General features: G+C 36.2%; 1 long non-coding RNA gene across 1 annotated transcript in view; it reads left to right on the forward strand.

The window, feature by feature from the left end:
- Positions 1-4,436: 4,436 nt before the first annotated feature.
- LOC308496527 overlaps positions 4,437-18,188 on the forward strand; it is a 716,843-nt gene continuing 703,091 nt past the window's right edge. The window contains exon 1 of the long non-coding RNA XR_013993197.1: positions 4,437-4,656. This is a non-coding gene — a long non-coding RNA (uncharacterized lncRNA). The remainder of the gene's footprint in view (positions 4,657-18,188) is intronic.

The following is an 18,188-nucleotide window of genomic DNA, read 5'->3' on the forward strand; positions in this document are numbered from 1 at the left end:
GTTTTCCCTCCACATGCAAAATTATTCCCAGTACAACATTCACAGGAAACCAGATTTTAAAATGCAGATGTCAAAGACAATGAAAATTTAGTTTCTCTTCTTACCGGGACAGTATTTTCATAGACTTCACATACCTCTGACACTCAATTTTTCTCATATTAACCTCTTCCTAAATGCCCATTCTTTTGCTGATCTTTCTCAACATTTCTGATTTTGAAGTTACTTTTCTTATTCTATCACTTTCATGGAACCTTTTGAAATCAGAATGTCCATATTATTTATCCCATTTTTGTAACTGCTGTGGTAATACAATAACTATCTCGTAGTAGTTTTTAATAAGATAAAGTATCCTATTTTTGAAAATATAAGATTTTTCAAAAAATACCAGGGGTTTCCATAATAATGGTGAAAACAGAATCAACTTGGACAAAACTAAGTATCTTGTCTTTTTTACACTATTGTGTCCCAGTTGTCCAGATTCCTCTTTCAAGGCTATGGCCTTCTGAATTGCATTGATGTTTTTTTTCATATATTCATTTCAAGGTATGTATATACTTTTGGCAACTACTGTGTGACAGGCAGAGTACTAACTGCTGAAGATACAATGCAAATCCTTTCATGGAATTTATAGTCCAGAGTTGGAGGAAAAAAAAAAATATATATATATATATATATATATATCCATTAAATCAATTCAGATGTATGAAACTATAAGTTGTGCTGTATACTGTGATAGAAAAGTGCAGGGAGTCCTATGATTTCACTGATATGTGGTATATAAACCAAAAACAACAAAAGAAGAAGACAAACAAATGAGAAACAAAAACTCATAGACACAGACAATAATTTAGTGGTTACCAGAGGGTAAGGGGGTGGGGAGTGGGTGATGAGGGTAAGGGGGATCAAATATATGGTGATGGAAGGAGAACTGACTCTGGGTGGTGAACACATAATGGGATTTATAGATGATGTATTACAGAATTGCATACCTGAAATTTATGTAAATTTACTAACAATTGTCACCCCAATAAATTGAATTAAAAAAATATAGAGAGAGGAAAAAAAAAAGAAAAGAAAAGTACAGGGAGTCATGAGAACAAATAAAGGAAGCCCAAAATCAGTCAAGGAAGTATTTGTCAACCTTAGCATATGACTTCCTGTGGAGCTTTGAAGGTAAGAGTTAACTTAGGTGGATGCCTGGGTGAAATGGGTGTATACCAAGTAGAGGAAACAGCATTTGCAAGGGTCCTGAGGAGGAATGAAGAAACTCAATAACCAAAGAATCAAATGTGGCCAATTTGAGGAAGAAAGGAAGGAAGAGATTAGTGAAGATGAGGCTATAGTGTCTGGACACCTTGACTCTAAGGATGATTATACTGAAGAACTCATCCAAGGATTAAGCACAGTCACACTTGGCACAGTTGTTACTTGTCTTCATACAGATAAAGAGAAATGACACTGGCCTCTCTGGCAAATTAACTCTCTCAGTGCCCAGAATTTCTACAACCTTAAGTTCACCACCAGCTAATCCACTGCCCTTCTTTTTCCCCACTTGGGTTGTAGTTGAAGAGTTTGTCCAAGGCTTCCTGATCTTTGCCCCAACACTGTCATGAGTGTAATGATTAAAGATGCCAGAGGCAGGGGGAAAAGGCTGAGGTAGGGTGATGGTGGAGAATACATTGGGAAGAGGAACCTTCCTTTTCAACTTTGACAGGTGAGGTGAGTTTAGAAAATTTAAGCCTGGGGAGATGGACAGAGCATCTTTGCTTTATAATGTGGAAATATGTGTTGAAGATATATTATATTAGGGATTTTTAAATAGTAACAATAATTCTAAATGATGAAAAAAACAAAAGCAATAAATGAAACCTGCTAAATATGAATGACACGTTTCTTAGTAATTTTCAATAGTTATTTTGAAACATGTACTAAATGGTTTAGGATTAGCCCTAAGTACTCAAAATTGCAATGCTTATATGCATTTTTACCACAGAGTCCAAAATAATTATATATATATATATACATATATATACATATATATACATGCATACACACATATATATGTGTATATATGTATTTACACATATATATGTGTGTGTATATACGTATATATATATATATATATATATATATTATATACGTATATACACACACACATAAACTTTAGTTTCCACATCTGGAACCTAGATGACCACATACTACAGTGAGTCAGGCTAGATGTTAATACTATGTATGCGTATACAGGCATGTGTTCACACACACACACACACACACACACAGATCACTAGTAGCAAATTACAAGCAAGGGATTCTGATAAAGAGAGTATATACAACTTGCCAGTGTGTGTTCACAAAATTTTGAAAAATGTACTAAATTTTTTGCACGGAATAAAATTATGACTAAAGTGTACATTCCAGTTGGGGCAGGAGAACAAAATGCTGAAATGGTGAGTATTTTCCCCCCACTTTCTCCCAATTCAAGATTGTATGTGTTCCTTGTCTGACCTCTGGGGGGCTTACTCCAGATGTCAGTGAAATGGAAAGTATGTAAAATATCGGATCTTTGAGGAGTATTTTTGTATACTTACGAGGGGATTTCTGTGAAAAGATCTAACACATTAAATAATGGATATCTGATGGATACATTTCAGAGAAATAGGAAAATATTCTTGGACACAAAAGAAAGCAGAGATATTTTTAAAGTGCATACTGTAAGAGATAAGGTAAGCACTCTAGCGTCACAGTGTTTCTACCGTGTTTCCCCGAAAATAAGACAGGGTATTATGTTAATATTTGCTGCAATAAACCCATTAGAGCTTATGTTCTGGGGATGTCATCCGGCAAAATTATGCTAAAGCTTATTTTCCGATTAGGGCTTACTTTCGGGGAAACATGATATACCTGGAGCCCTAGCACAAAATAGCCCAGGATTGTTAGGACTTTGGAGGGCAAATCGCTGAGAAATAGAACCCGGTTTCCAAATCCAGGGCTGAGACTGCATTCTAGTCTTTTGGGGTGCGTTGATTACAGGATGTTTTTTTCATTTATCTATCTCTATTCTAGAATTACTTCCTTTTGATTTATTTCCCTTTTCATGACTGTATCATGAACCCTCAAAAAAAATAATACATCAATAAGAAATGGGTTTACCTAATGGAAAGCCTGAAAGGGGTTTGCGTTCGGGAAGCAGCTCCGAAGTAGTCTCGGGAAGACCAATTTCATTGAGAGACCAATTTCATTGAATCAGAACTGGGCTCTTTCCAGCCCAGATTTCAGGTTGAATGGGATGGGGTAGGGCAGCCGGCTTTAAGGTCATCTCTCCTGCAGGTTTGGGAAGCAGGCAGACTATCACTGAAAGACGGTGGCACCAGCGGTCAATTAATGTTTGAGAGCTCTTTTGGGGGAGAACACTAGCAGCAAAGCCATTGGCGTTACGGAGCTTGTTGGTGAATGGGAAGCGTACCCGAGGCTTCCCAGCCTGCGCCCGGAGGCTGTAGTGTGGAGACACCTTCTTCTTTTCCTCCGGGGGTTAAGCCCGCCCAGCCGCGGCGCTGGGTCCTCACTGATGGGGTGGGGTGGGGGGCAACCAGCTTCTTTTTCGGGAGTCGGAGGAGGAACGGTGGGGAATGGGTGAAGCCTAGCCGCCTAGCACTGAAACCAGCATTTAAAAAAATGCAAACTCGCATCTTCCGTGGCTAAACGGTGGCTGCGCGCCTTTGAGCATCCCCCAGGGGTTAGGACAGGCAGCAAGGAGAGCAGACGAGGAATCGGGGCGGGGTGGTGAAGGGGGTTGGGAGCTGAGCCTTCTAGCCTGCGGAGCGGAGGAGGCTGCAGGGTCCGGGCGCACCCAGCCCGCGGAGCTTGGTCACCGCGCAGGGTTCGCCCCGCTCCCCTGGCTGCAGCCAGCAGACTGCGCGCCGCACAATCCCGGGGTCCGGGATTGTCCTCCCCACGCGTCCAGTGACTCTCGTACCCCAACCACGGCCCGAAGCCCAGGCGTCCTCTTGCTACCCCGCCCTGCCCGCGCTCCTGGTTGCCGGGGCAGTTCTCCTCTCCCCTCGCCCCGCGCCCCGCGCCCGGCGCGCACCCACCGGGCCGTCCGCAGCCTCCGCCCGGCGAGCGCAGCCCCGCCACGCTGCAGCTGGAGCGACACGGGGCCGACCTCGCAGACTCGCGGGAGGAGGCGAGGGGGCGAGAGGGAGGGCGGCGCGGGGAGGAGGACGGAGCTTGGAGGAGGAGGAGGAAATAAATAAATAAAACAATCACCTCCGCGCCAATAAGAGCGAGGCCGAGAGAACGACGCGGCCAGAAAGCCACCAGCGCCGCTTCGCTCGCCGCTGAGAGGTTCTCCTTGCGCGCGCGCGCGTGTGTGTGCGTGCGTGTGTATTTGCTGAGACTGGACCTGGAAAGTTCAAACGAAACGTGTTGCTCCCGGCCATCGCTGAGGCCGCCGCGGGGGCTGCCCAACTTCTCCCGGCCAAGCCACCGGCCGTGTCCGCGTCCTTGGCGCGGCCGCTGGGCCCTGCGCCCACGCGCGGCGGCGGCGGCCGCAGCTCCGCTCACCCGGGAGGGCGCCGGCCGCCCGGGCTGGACTCCGGCCCCGCCACCTCCAGCGACGCGCTCGGCTCAGCCTCCGCGCCTGGCCACTGCAGAAAGGTATGTGGCACTTCCGCGAGCGGCTCCCATCCTAGCGTATACAGCGTGTATTTTGGGCTGCCCAGATTCTTCCCTTTCCAGGAGTGGTCCCCATTTGTCAAACTTTGCCGCCACCTCGCACATGCCGGGGGCAGCCGCAGCTGCCCTCCCCGGCAACGTGGGCACCGTTTGCTGGAGGGAACCGAGTGGGGGGAGGGTCCGCTCGAAGCGGTGTTTCCCGGCGGGACTGAGATTGCGTTCCTGACTAAACGGCGGGTCTTACCTTCCGGGGATGTCCTGTATTATGATGTTCCCTCTGATGCTTGTAATAATGGTTTTCCTTGGCCCTTCTGCACGGAAGGACGTACAAGTTTGCAGAAAAAAAAAAAAAGGTACATGTTAAAGCAGGGGAAGTTTGCAGCCACTTGACTTGAAGAGAGGAGTAACCCTTTCTTTGCAGTCGCAGTGGCATAGTGGCGGCAGGGACAGGCCTGGCCGGTGGTGGCGGCGGCGGCACGTTGTCCCGTCTGGGACTCGGTGCAGGAGGAAGAGAGTGGCTGCCTGGTCCGAGAGCGCGACACTGGAGCTGCCTGCAAGAACGCTGCGGAGGAAACAGCTACCGGCTCCCCGATGGCTTTGTAAACCATGTCTGGAGAGGCGTTAATTCCTTTTTGGGGTATTTATGGGCTTACTGATAGGCATGCTTTAAAAATCTAAAAAGTTTTATGCATACGGCTTCCATTTCTAAATTAGGTGAACGACTGCAGGACCTGCAGGATACACGTTAAAATCAGTAGGGTTGGAGCAGCGAGCAAACCTGCAATGAATAGCCTAGTTCCTTCTTGTTTGCAGGGTGTCACCGACTGTGAAGTGTATCTTGTGTGCCTTATGTAGTGTTTTAGTGACCATTGTAGGTTCTTAAATAATTAATTTTTATTTTACTGTGATATAAGAGCTCTTAGTGGAACAAAAATGAGAAAGTCACAGTAAGTTTCTCGAGCAACGTGCTTGAGCCTTTTGAAGACACCTGCTGAATTAGTTCGTGTTACTTTTTAGAGGTTACCACTTGGCGCGGGCGATGTAGGCATATCCAGCAGATGGAGCAGTGGAAAACTGTACTAGAACCTGCCTAACACTCATGTATCCCGATTCAATCACGAATATACCAACAATTATATGGAACTCATTTTAAGAGAGACACTGGATTTTCTTTCTTACTAGAAAAAAAAAAAATCATGTCAGCTGAAATATAATTGGATTACATCTGTAGAAACTTCAATTCTTTAAGGTTTTCCTTCCATACAGCTTTTAAAAAGAAGTTTCTTATACAGAACAGAGTCTGTGAACAGGTCCTATGGTTACACTTTGTGGGTAATTCACAGGCCATGGAAAACAGTGCAGCCTGCCATCATGAAAGTCTTGTGTTATAATTTAAAAGACGGCCTAAACTTGTATTTAAAAATAAATAAACCTTATCAGTTTGAATACTTTTTAGTAGTTTGAATGCAACTGAGTTTGTGTTTTACAAAGTTAAGATAGGCAGGTGCAGTTATTTCTTGAAAATTTTTACTGTAGCTGAAATTGAAGGGGAAAAGTTGATAAAACTTTTTAGTCATTCTGATGAATTGCTGGTCCTCCTTCCCAAGAATTACATGAGTTTTGAGACTGCTGTGACCTGAGCACATTCATCATACTTTCAGATAAAGACAAACGTCTTCAAAATCTACCTTTTGTACCAACCTGTACGTTGGTAATTATTAACATTAACAAGGAGGAGAGAGTATCTCCCTTCCTACATAAATTTAGAAACTTTATAGGCAGTTATCTTCTCACAATATAACTTTAAAGTTAACAGAAAAAAATAGGCTGCCCATTTTACAGACAAATCAGCAAAGGCTTCCTTGCACTATTTCAGGAAGGAGCTGGCTCTTCAGTCTGATCAGGTCATCCTCAACCTCTTGCTGCTTTTGTTGTATTTTGCTGTAGATTTTATTGTGGCATAGAAAGATGCTTAATTAGTCTGGAAGAATCCAATTACATCTTATTTAAATTTCATTATTTAGCAATTGAAAAGTTACAACTGTGTACCAAACATTTTAAAGAACTAGAGGCAGATAGAATGCTTTTGAAAAACATACTACCAGTAATCATTAGAACTATATATGTTTTACATTTGAGTGCATGTGTTTCTGAAATACGTGATTGTTTTCAATATCATCAGGTTATGTCTTTAGAAAAGTACTTAATTGTGCATTCTAAAACTATTTTCTTTACATTCACAATATTAAGGAAGGCTCGGAACTCTAATGTAAAATACTAAAATTGCTTTTCTGAAGGAACTGATTTTATATCCTGCCTGTTGCCACGCAGATTAAATGATTATGGATTTTTCTAAATTTATAACATCCAAAGCTCCTCCACACATGCAGAAACAAAAAGATTTCAGTGTAAGGTGCTGAATATTTTAAACCATGTTTACATGTTTAACAATATGAGAAATGGACATTTACTAATATTTTATCACTATTGAACCTGTTAAATTCCTCAAGCATAGCTGTTATTGATAATTTAGAAGTCAGCTAGGAAGAACATGTTAATTTAGTAAACTAGGTTAGAAGTGAGTATATTATGGTCATTGCTGAGGTGATATATACATTTCCAAAAAAAATCATGTGTGTTTATAGGTTTTTCCATACACTCAATTTCAGTGAAATGTTGATAAAATTGATATAATTTGATATACTATAGATATGTAGATAAATAAATTACATTTTAGAACCTTAAAAAAATTCCTCAATACTCTCTATATAAGTAGTGAGCTTCTTCAGTTAGTGTATTTGCTGTCAGAATCATACAACACACTACTGAAGTTGGGTTCAATTTTAAAGGGTAAAAACTTTGAATAGATAGAGATATAATAGCATTAAGTTTCTCAGTAATAACACTAGTGTTTTATATTGATGAATTTTGGAAACACATTAATTATTAATTTCTTAATCCTTATTTTTAAAACTACAGGATCACAGATGTGGTCTTTAAAAGTATCTATAAAATAGTGTGTCTGTTTTTAACCTAGGCCTGGTAACAATACTTGAAGATTGGCAATCACCAAGTGTTTGTACTTGTTATTATAGTGATGTTAATACACTTTCTGCATTATTTGTATTTTCATTTCATCTTATCAGGTCTTTATTATGTTATAGCTATGTTAGGTAGTTTTTTTCCAACAACATAAAACGTAGCTACCTAGTGGCTTTAGACTTAAACATATTTCAACTGAATAAAGCTTTTAAAAAACAAATAGAGCGATTGAGAGATTATGAAGAAGCTGTGAGTTTTGTTTCTTTCTCCACTAAATTATCTTCTAAGAGATAAAATATGTTTGTCAGTGAAGATGAAACCAAAGATGAAACCTTTTTATCCTTTAATTTCTATTTTGTCCTCGGCCTGTTTGACTTCACATTATATAAATTATGGCTGAATATGATTCACTTATAATTTCTAGAAAATACACTTATATTTGAAGCTTGGATTTTATTGGGGTTGGGGGCACCATTAGTTCTAAATTAGAAGAAAGAGTTTTAAGCAGTATATAAAAGAAAACCGCTGTGATATGGGAAAATAAGAATTATCTTGGATGAGCACAGGTGTTAAAAATGTATCTTGGAATATAAGTCTTAGCAGAAATGATGAGAATCTCAAGATTTATTTCAAATTATATTTTCAATTTTGAATATCACTCTAATTTAATCTGTATGTGTTAATGATGTATTGGATGCAAATACTTTTATATGCAAGAACTCATTTCAATCAGCACTCCCTTTTATAAAACTCTATGAAGAATAAATACACCTTAATTACACACACACACACACACACACACACTTCTGATAGGAGTACAAATTTACTCCTATGGATAGGTTTTATTTTATGGGTTCTTTTTGAAGTTTCAGGAACTTTGCATGATTTCCTCTAAATGATTGAATCTACTGTTTACTGGACTTTTGTAATAAATATTGATCATCACTAGATGAGAAGTATCTTTGATGCTAACATCAGATTTAGAACATTATTGTCTAAAACAGGCAACTATTAGTTGGTTGAATGATAGAGTGGCATCACTAGTTTTGCATATGGCTTCAGAGATATTTGGTCATATAAATATGACAGGGTAAATTCACTCTTTATTCACCCAACTATCATAAAACTTGTGATTAATTCCTAAGTATCACATATTATGGCTTATTTATAATGTTATTTAAAGGTTAAAATCATTGGCTAAGACAAACACAGATATTTCGTAATAATGATAGAAAAGGATCTTCCATGTTTGTATAGGACCTATTTTTAGAAGTTATTACTGTAAAAGGTAGAGGGATCAAACATTGGCATTAAATTAGTGAAAAATTAAGTATTCAGCAATCATTTATGATTTATTACTATAAACCTATCTTTCTAATCATTTTTTTCAAGAGGTAAGATATTTGAAAGGGATGGAGAAAGCACAATTCAAAGATAGAAAGCATAATCATGAAAGAATTCATGATATTAGAAGAGTTTTTTTAACTAGTATTTACATTATGATAGCAATGCATTGAATGATTTTTGATTGTTTTACAAGGGCCAATGTCCAAAATAATTGTTTTCTCTATTCTAATATGAATATTTTAAAGGTTTTGAAATGTTTGACCGATTCTCAGAACTTAACGCCCAAAAAATGGCAGCAATAATACTGTTGGCAAATTGAAAGGCTGAATAATGGTATTTCCAAAACGTTCAAATTGATATTACTGCATATATATATATATATATATATATATATATATATATATATATACCTCAAAAATCTGTGTTATGACTACTTTGCTAGTAATTTCATTAACAATATAAATCACATTAGTGTCCTCTTCCAGCTCTCCATATTTAGTTCAAGTACAGTATGCTTAGGAATCTACTGATCTTTTACTTTACTTTTGTAATAAATATCAATCATTACTATATGACAGGTATCTTTGATGCTAACATCAGATTTAGAATATCATCGTGTTAAACAGGCAACTAAAAACATGGCTGTGGGTCTATTGAATTCACTGAACTAGTGCTTCAGACAAGTAAGAACAGAAAACATTCATTCACCAGCCTGTTACATGAGGGTGGGAGCAAGGTGAATGAGGACACCTGCTTAGACCATGGCTGTTTGCCCTCCAGTTTATACAAGTTAGTTAAATAAACTTGATTTTAACATTTAAAACCTAGGTATATTTAATGAAAGCTAATTAGGGTTACAACGTATCAGTTCATTAATGGATTGTATCAGCACTTAATATTTTCCCCTATAGTTCAATCAGTTATTCATTAAGTGTTAATTAAAGCAGAAATGTTTATTCACATTACCTTTTTACAGTAAAACATACTTTGGCAACTATATGGTAATGTGAGCATGGGCTGGTTTTATATAGCTATCTACTAAAACTAAGAATTTTTAATGCATTTTTCAGGACTTCTATTATTTGGAAGATAAATAGTTCTAGGTTTAAGCTGTGATTATATACAAAATTAACAGAAGCAAAAACAAACCCATATTTAAATAAATTTGACAATAAAAATGATAACTAGGCTATATTGTGAACATGTTTGTGTGTTTTAATTTTCTGTGTTAACTAGTATATACTATCGGTAGAACAGATTATCCTGAAAGGATAATGATATCTCGTTGAACGTAGATTTAAAAATTATGTATTTATATTATTGAAAAATAAATATGTCAAATTTCCTTGCATCTCTAAGCTATGTTCCTGAAGACAATGGTATTTACCTAAATTTAGAGAGCATCCGTAAGCTTGATAAAAATTTTTTGAAGGATAAACATTAAATGCTCTGTTAATATTAGGCTCTTCTATCTTTGATCTGGTCTTATCATCAAATTAAAAAAAAACACTGATATTTTTCTTTCCTTTCAAATTCAAATAGGTATAAAATAAGGAAAGAAGTTAACAACTGGAAACTGTTTTGTCAAGGGATGTATTCTAATTTCTTCTGATTGTCATAAAGTTGTTACTTTATTTAATTTTTATGTGTTATGTAAGATTACTTATGTGAAATAAGTTTGTGTTATGATCAAATTGAATTCCATAAAAATACCTTGTATTCTTATGTATGATGCATGTATATACTGAGTTTCAAAAATGTGTTTATGTTTTATCTGTCATTATTTATATTGTAGGTGTTTCCTAAGATATAGGTCAGAGAATTGTTTATCATTGTGAAGTTCTTTATTCACCCTTTTAACGATACTTTCACATACAACTTACTATTTTGCTCCTTAGATTAAAAGTACTGTTGATAATATTTTAGTTATTGTCAGTTCCATCTTACTTGATTCAAAAATACATTAAAATCATACATATAAAGCATTAACAGCCCTAAAAATATTTTTCTAAAGTTACTTGTGTAAATCATATTTGCTATATTTCTTTAAAAAATTATTGGTAACTAAATCAAATTAATTAAATGTTTAGTATTTTTAATGTAATTATGGTTCAGTGATATTTCTTTTGTGTTTATAGCCTACATCTTTAGAAATCCAGTAACAACATTTTAATTAAATGTTGTTTGTTGTCAATAGGTTTGTGGGACATATTATGCTTTTTAAGATTTTACCTTGAAAAAAATTAACAATAATTAATTTGAACAAAAATGAGACAAGTTTAGTTGTTGGCAGACATATTTAAGAATAAATTTCAGATAAATGAAAAGTTTGTGTGACAACCTAATCCAAATAATAAAAATAATAGAATCATCATTTCTAAAAACATTTGGTTTTACAAATTTTGAAGAGAAATAACCTTGAAATAATTAAGTGCAGAAAACAGTGTTAATAAGAATCTTGAGTTTTCAAATCCCTGGTACTGATTTTGGTAAGGTTTGTATCCAAATTGCCTTTCTAATAATATTTACATGGAATCATTTACAACCAATATTATTTTCTACAATATTAGAAATTTCCAAGTTTGTTTTACAATTTGAAGTTATAATACTTAACAAAAACTCTTTTATTTATCAATTTAAATAAAAGTGTGTATGTACTGAGTGCAATTGAGACAAATTATAATAATGATCATTCTTTTGAGAGAGAAAGAAAAAAACAAAACAGAAAGAAATTTGAGATGTCAATGTATTTTTGAAACAAAACTCACCCTCAAATTAGTTTTGGTATTAATTGTATACCAAATGTATAAAAGTTGATCTGCCTAGTACTCTATTTAATAGTTTAATATTGGACAAATGATATGTGAAAAATCTAGAATAAAAATGTAATTTTAGGATGATGAAATTCTTTGCTTTTCCCAGTTTCTGTACTAGCCCGGTCATGTCATTCTCATTAATTTTATTTGAAATCACCTCATGTTTAACAACTCTACAATCAAAATGTTAAATATTTGCAGCTTCTGCGTTCCTACTTCAACCTTTCAAAAATCCAGTGACATTATGGAAAGGTAATTTTTAAATTGTGTGACAAACACAAAGGTAATAACCGTAAGGGATGATGGTTTTACTAATTACACATAACTATCACTTAAAGAATTACAAATGATACATACATTTAAACATCATTCTGATGTTCCAGCCAATCCTATGTTGAAAGATGTATTTAATATTTTCCTTGTCTAATGTTAAATACTTTTAGTCCTGTTTAAAATATGTAAAATGTCCAGAAACTTTTAGTAAATGTGGGTAATATAAAATCAAGAAAACAATATCCTTGTAGGCACAAAAGAAAGACATGTCAAAAATATTTAAGATTTCAAATAAACGGTAATGGAATAATGGGTCAGAAGATACAACAGTATATGATACCATAGCTACACAAAAGAACCTCTACCAAAACGAATAGAATATATTCCTAAAGCAGCAGCTGTAATCCTATTGACAGGGTTAACAATAACCTATGAGACAAATGTTTTTAATGTGCATGGAAAACACCCGGACAAACAAAACCAGAATCCAAAGGGCAAAGTTTGGTAATCCTCATAAGGATACCCTTCTGGGAAGAAGTTGGGTGTCAGCTGAATGCTTGGTGCAGCAGGCTTGCTCGGGCTGATGGCATTAGCAGCATATCCTGTAAATAAAATAATATATTCTAATTCAGTGCTCACCAAGCAACCTTCAGATACTCTGTTTCCTCCTGTTCCATTTTTTTGTTTGTTTGTTTTGGTTTTTTTTGGGAAAGAAGGTGGGTGGGTGCTCTTACACAGTGAAGGCTAGAAACTGTTGTATTTCTGTTGTAAATTAATAAATTGGCATATTGGGTTATACATTCCATTCCCTTGTGAGTGTTGTCGGTGTAAGTAGCATCCTCATGTGTAATTAGCTCTGCACACAGGGACACATACAGTAAGGAAAACCTGCAAGGCCAAGTTCACCAAAGTAGTGCCACTGTGGAGCCATCTCCATCAGTGAGAACTTTTCTTTCAAAGACTACAGAGACAAATCCCGAGTGCAAGAGTACCGCTGCGCCTTTTTAAGGAGCATGAATATAAGGAAAACAATTACTCAGGGAACTAGAAAAAAAAAAAGGAAAAACAAACCTTGGGAGAACTAACAACGTTATAGAATGAAATATACTTCCAACAGAAACATTCATATTGTGACGTTTATTGGAGCTTACACTCATAGAACCAAATTTCAGTTTGGGAATATAGCTTTAATATGTGTTAACTGAAAATTTAAAGATTAATTTAAAAGAGAAGCCACTTCTTATAATTCATTGCTAACTCACTCTATGCATTTTTCGACAACTTTTAATTTACTTGCCTTTATGTTTTTAAGAATTTTCTTTACTTAGGTATTTTGAACTGGCTCCTTCCTTATAAGAGCTATTTAGTATTCCTTTATATGATTATGTTTAAACCACAAGTTTCAGTGTTCCTTTTCTGATATCTGAAATAATTCTTAACTATAATAATGCACTAAAATGCAAAATACAAAACAGCTATATGAAAAGATAAATATAAGTGACACAATAATGTGTTTGTGTATCATATATATTTTTAATTTTGTTTTTGTGATATATTTATCATTACATCTTAACATACATCTTTTAAATGAAAAATATCCATACCATTAAATATCTTTCTAGCACAGCAGCGTTTTAGTGGCTGCATATTATTTTATGGATTTAACACACGTTATTTAACAATCTCTTATAGTTGGATATTTAGATATTGTTCTGTTACCATTTTCATAATAGAAAAACAGCTAAATGAACAGTTTTATTGTTGTTTGTCACTTTGTTGAAATCTAAATCATTTATTTAAGATAAATTCTCCAAAGTAAAATTATTATGTCAAAGGGCATGCCTGGATGTTTTTGATTTTTTAAAATAATGTAATGCAATAGCTTTCATAAAAGCATGCTCTTAAATAATTGGAACCACTGTACTATTATGGTTGATTCTTAAGTAAATCATTCTTTGAAAAAACTTATTTTGATATTTTATTATAGACATAATACCAATCTCAGCTGCCACAAGCTGAGATTTATTTTTGAGTCAAACTTGTGTTATCTTGGGTGGATTACTTAATATCTCCCAGCTCCAATTTCCTCATCTATAAACCAAGGAGTTTGTAACAATTCTTAAAAGAACATTGTCAACACTGACATTTTTTTTATTCTAACTCTACTTCTTTTTTTTTTAAGTGTACAGGAATAAAAAGAAATCTGTATGTTTCCATGGTTTATCAGCGTTAACTCATGCCAGTTGCAAGACTGCAAGATTTTTTTGCCATTTGTCTTACAGTAATATTTAATAATCAGGCCAATTATTTGGACTGAAGCTCAAATTAGCCTACGAGTTAACATTCTTCAGCTTTCCTTGGGTAAACAATTTCTTAGCTGACTGCATAATATTTTGGAATATAAGCACACAGATAGTGACACATATATCTGCATTTAATTCCCTGTGTTATTTCATCTTATTTCTGCTGTGGAAATAATATGTGTATGCGTACACATGTTTATTCTTGCACAATCTTACACAGCTCCTGGTAATGTACATTATAAGCCCATATTCAGATATACTTCTAATTTATGAAGTTTAAAGATATTTAAGTATTTGTCACTTAATTAAAAAAAAAAAATATCTGTTCCAAATCACTTTAAGTTTCCAGAAAAAAAAATAATGCTTTCATTATGTTTAGCTATTTCTATAGCTTAAATAAATTTTAGAGAAGTACTTAATACATATGTATTAAATTAACGTATGAATTAGATTTGCCTTGTTTGTTGCTTTAAATCTAGTTTCCTTGGCACCTTGCCTGAACCTGATCATCTAGGGCCATATTTTCAAAAATAATCTGTTTCCTCTTTCAGTGCCTCGCTTCCTCATGCTCTGTAAAAAATGCACTGCCTTTCCAGAGGTTTTTACTTTTAAAGATCATACGAAAGTTAGGCAGTGTAATTTTGAAATATATTTGAGGCTCTTTGTAAGGAATATATATTTTTTTTATGATTGTAGAAGATATTATACAGTGCGCCCTAAGTCCTTCTTATCTACGGTTCGGTCCTCTAAACCAAAGTGTGTGTGTGTGTGTGTGTGTGTGTGTGTACACGCAAGTGCATACAACCTATCAAAAATGAACACTTATACAAATCATGCAGTTTTTTCTTAGTTTCCATCCCTAGTCTCCCATTCTAACTCCAAGCACATACATGGTAGGTGAAATGGGAATCATAACAGGTCATTGATCCCTGCCATCATGAGTTAAATCCTTTATAGCAGAGCTGTGGGAATTTATTCGACCACTAGATTAAATTGTATGTAAAGTATATAACTGGAGAGAAAAATAAAAGTATATTCCAATTAGCTGCAATTAAATGGCACTTTAAAAAGTATATTCTTTACATTTATCATATAAAGACTGTTGATGTATGTAGATGTGGGGACAGAGTCCCAGAGAGCAGTTTCCAGGCTCTCAGCCTCACGTGGAAAGGTGCTGGCTTGGTTCTTAGATTGCCATCAGCTGTAATCAGATGGATATTCGCTGTGGCTGGGTGGCCATCAGCTGTTACCGGTTAGCCATTAGCCACTAATATAACTGCCATGGCTACGCAGGCAGGTTGGTTGGTTGGCAGAGAAGTGAACAGCAGATCGCGGCTAGCAAGTGGGATTAGAAAGCGTGGATGGAGGATTGCGGATCGTGTGGATCCTACTTCCTGTGTCTTCCCCATCCGCCAGCGAGACTAAGGTGCAGGAAGACCCCTCGTTGTGGTACTGGTGGATGTTTGCTTTTGTGTCTCAGCCAGCTGCCATCAAGAATATAGTGGTATGAACCCCCTATCCGTGGCTCCACTGGTGTTCCTTTTTGGCCTCACCATATCTAGCGTTCTTGTGCGGGGAGCGGGAGCTGAGACCCTGCATTACAGTAGATATAAAATTAGAGAAAAATCTTCAGCAGCAGACAAATTTTGGATCCATCATGGTGTAATAACTCTGATTGTCTGCTCTTTTCTTATAGAGTCAGCAAACAGTGACAAGTTTCCAAAGTGCATGGTAGAAGTCTCAGGTAAGAGTCCATGGGAGATTAGAGGGAATCCTAGGCCCTTAGGTTATTCACTGTCTGCTTTTAGTCACTTTTACTGCTGTTCTTTTGTTGTTGTTTCCACTAGTTTTTTTTTGTTGTTGTTGTTGTTTGTTTGTTTCTGTTTTTTTTTTTTCTTCCTTACCTGATCATATTGTCTTTCCTAACTAGAGAAACTTAGACGCTGTGGGTCTCTAAGCTTGGGAATTTATAGGCATAAATTCCAATTAGGCTAAAGTAATCATAAGAGACTTTCTTTACCTTTGAGTGCATTGCCTTTTATGGACTACCTCACTTAAAGAAAAATACACACAATGATAACAGGTTAGTTTGTAAATTAAATGGTCAAGGCCTGAATGTTTTTTTAACAATTTTCTTCTAAACATCCTCAAATACTTTGTGTGTTCTTCCTAGCAAAAGCTGGAGACCTGGTTTTTCAATATACATATATATGTGTGTGTGTGTGTGTGTGTGTGTGTGTGTGTGTGTGTGTGTGTGTATGTTTTTCAATATACATATTTATTAAATTTATATATATATACATATATATATATGACATTCATGTATATATTTCTTTAGTTTCCTTTAATTCCTTTAACCCCTCTGTTTTCTGTTTTGGAACTGAATGAATTTTTATTCCTTAACTACCTAAAATAAAATCATATGATACTAGTATTACAATTAATTGTACTTAAATGCATGTGAGTTTCAGGCAATACATTCTTTTCCCTACTTAAGTGGCTAAACCTTTTACTAAGGAGAAGTTTTGTCTCTGGGCCATTAATTCTAGAGTCTTTAAAGTCCAACATCTGGCTTGATCCACACCTTTTCTCCTTTGCCAGAAGACGGGTCACCCTTTCCCTTCCTGTTTTTTTGATCACCCCACCCTCTCCTACACTTACCCTTAAATGCTGAGGTCATTCTGCTCACTTCCCTTGTTTGAGATTTCATTTTCTTCCCGGCATCTCACCCACAGCATTCTGTCCTTAGGGTGGTCATCCACATTATCATTTTCAGCAAGTAACTAGGTGAATGTGAATTTAAGAATAACTTAAAAATACTTCCCATCACTAGTGCAGTTCACGGTATTAGGGATTTGGGGTAAATTAAAAGGTAGCATTTGAGTTTGTCAGTTTTATTTTATGTGGTTTAAAGAATGCAATGAGTATTAAAAGAGTCACGAAAAATTGTTAAAATCAGTTTTTGCAGATGCTAGAGAAATACGACATCATCAATATGATCAAGAAGAAAATGTAAATTTTCAGCTCTGTGTATTTTTCTCATCAATATATAGCATAATTTTTCATTTGCATATCAAGTGCATGCCATATTCAATGAACCATTCTTTTATTTGTCAGAAACATTACACTTATTTTACTCCTCTAGAGGTATTGTTTGATCAACAGTACACTTCCACATGTCTTCTCATTAAGTTTCCTTAGGCTTATATAGTCTCAGAGCCCATTCAAAACTTTATAAAAGGAAGCAGTTTGCTCTAGATCTAGTGAGTCAACCAAATTTTAAAAGGCAAAGTCATGTTACTGCAACCTGACATTCATGTATTTTTGACATTTTTCTTCAGGTGTTCCCCCAGATTTTGTTTTCTTGTTTTAGTTAATTGGGAAGTTAATCATAAGAATTTTTGATTACATCTTTGAGAAATGTGAAGGAACAATACTGCTTTGAAGGAGATCAAAGCACTGAAAGAAATATCAACAGAGATGGTGGCTTTGTTGGTTTTCGAGGGCCGCCTTAACAAATGGCCACAAACTGGTGGCTTTAAAGAATAGGAATTTATTCTCTCACAGTTCTGGAGGCCAGATGTTTGAAATCAGGTTGTCAGCAGTACTGAATCTTTTTGCAGGCTCTGAGAGGGAATCAGTTCCAACCTCTCTCTTTGATGTTCTTTAGTTTGTAGACCCCATCACTCCTCTCCCTACATTCATCTCTGTATGGCTTTTCCTTCTGTGTTCC

This window comes from Rhinolophus hipposideros (genome assembly GCF_964194185.1).
Source record: "Rhinolophus hipposideros genome assembly, chromosome: 4".
In the NCBI taxonomy this organism is placed as follows: domain Eukaryota; kingdom Metazoa; phylum Chordata; class Mammalia; order Chiroptera; family Rhinolophidae; genus Rhinolophus; species Rhinolophus hipposideros.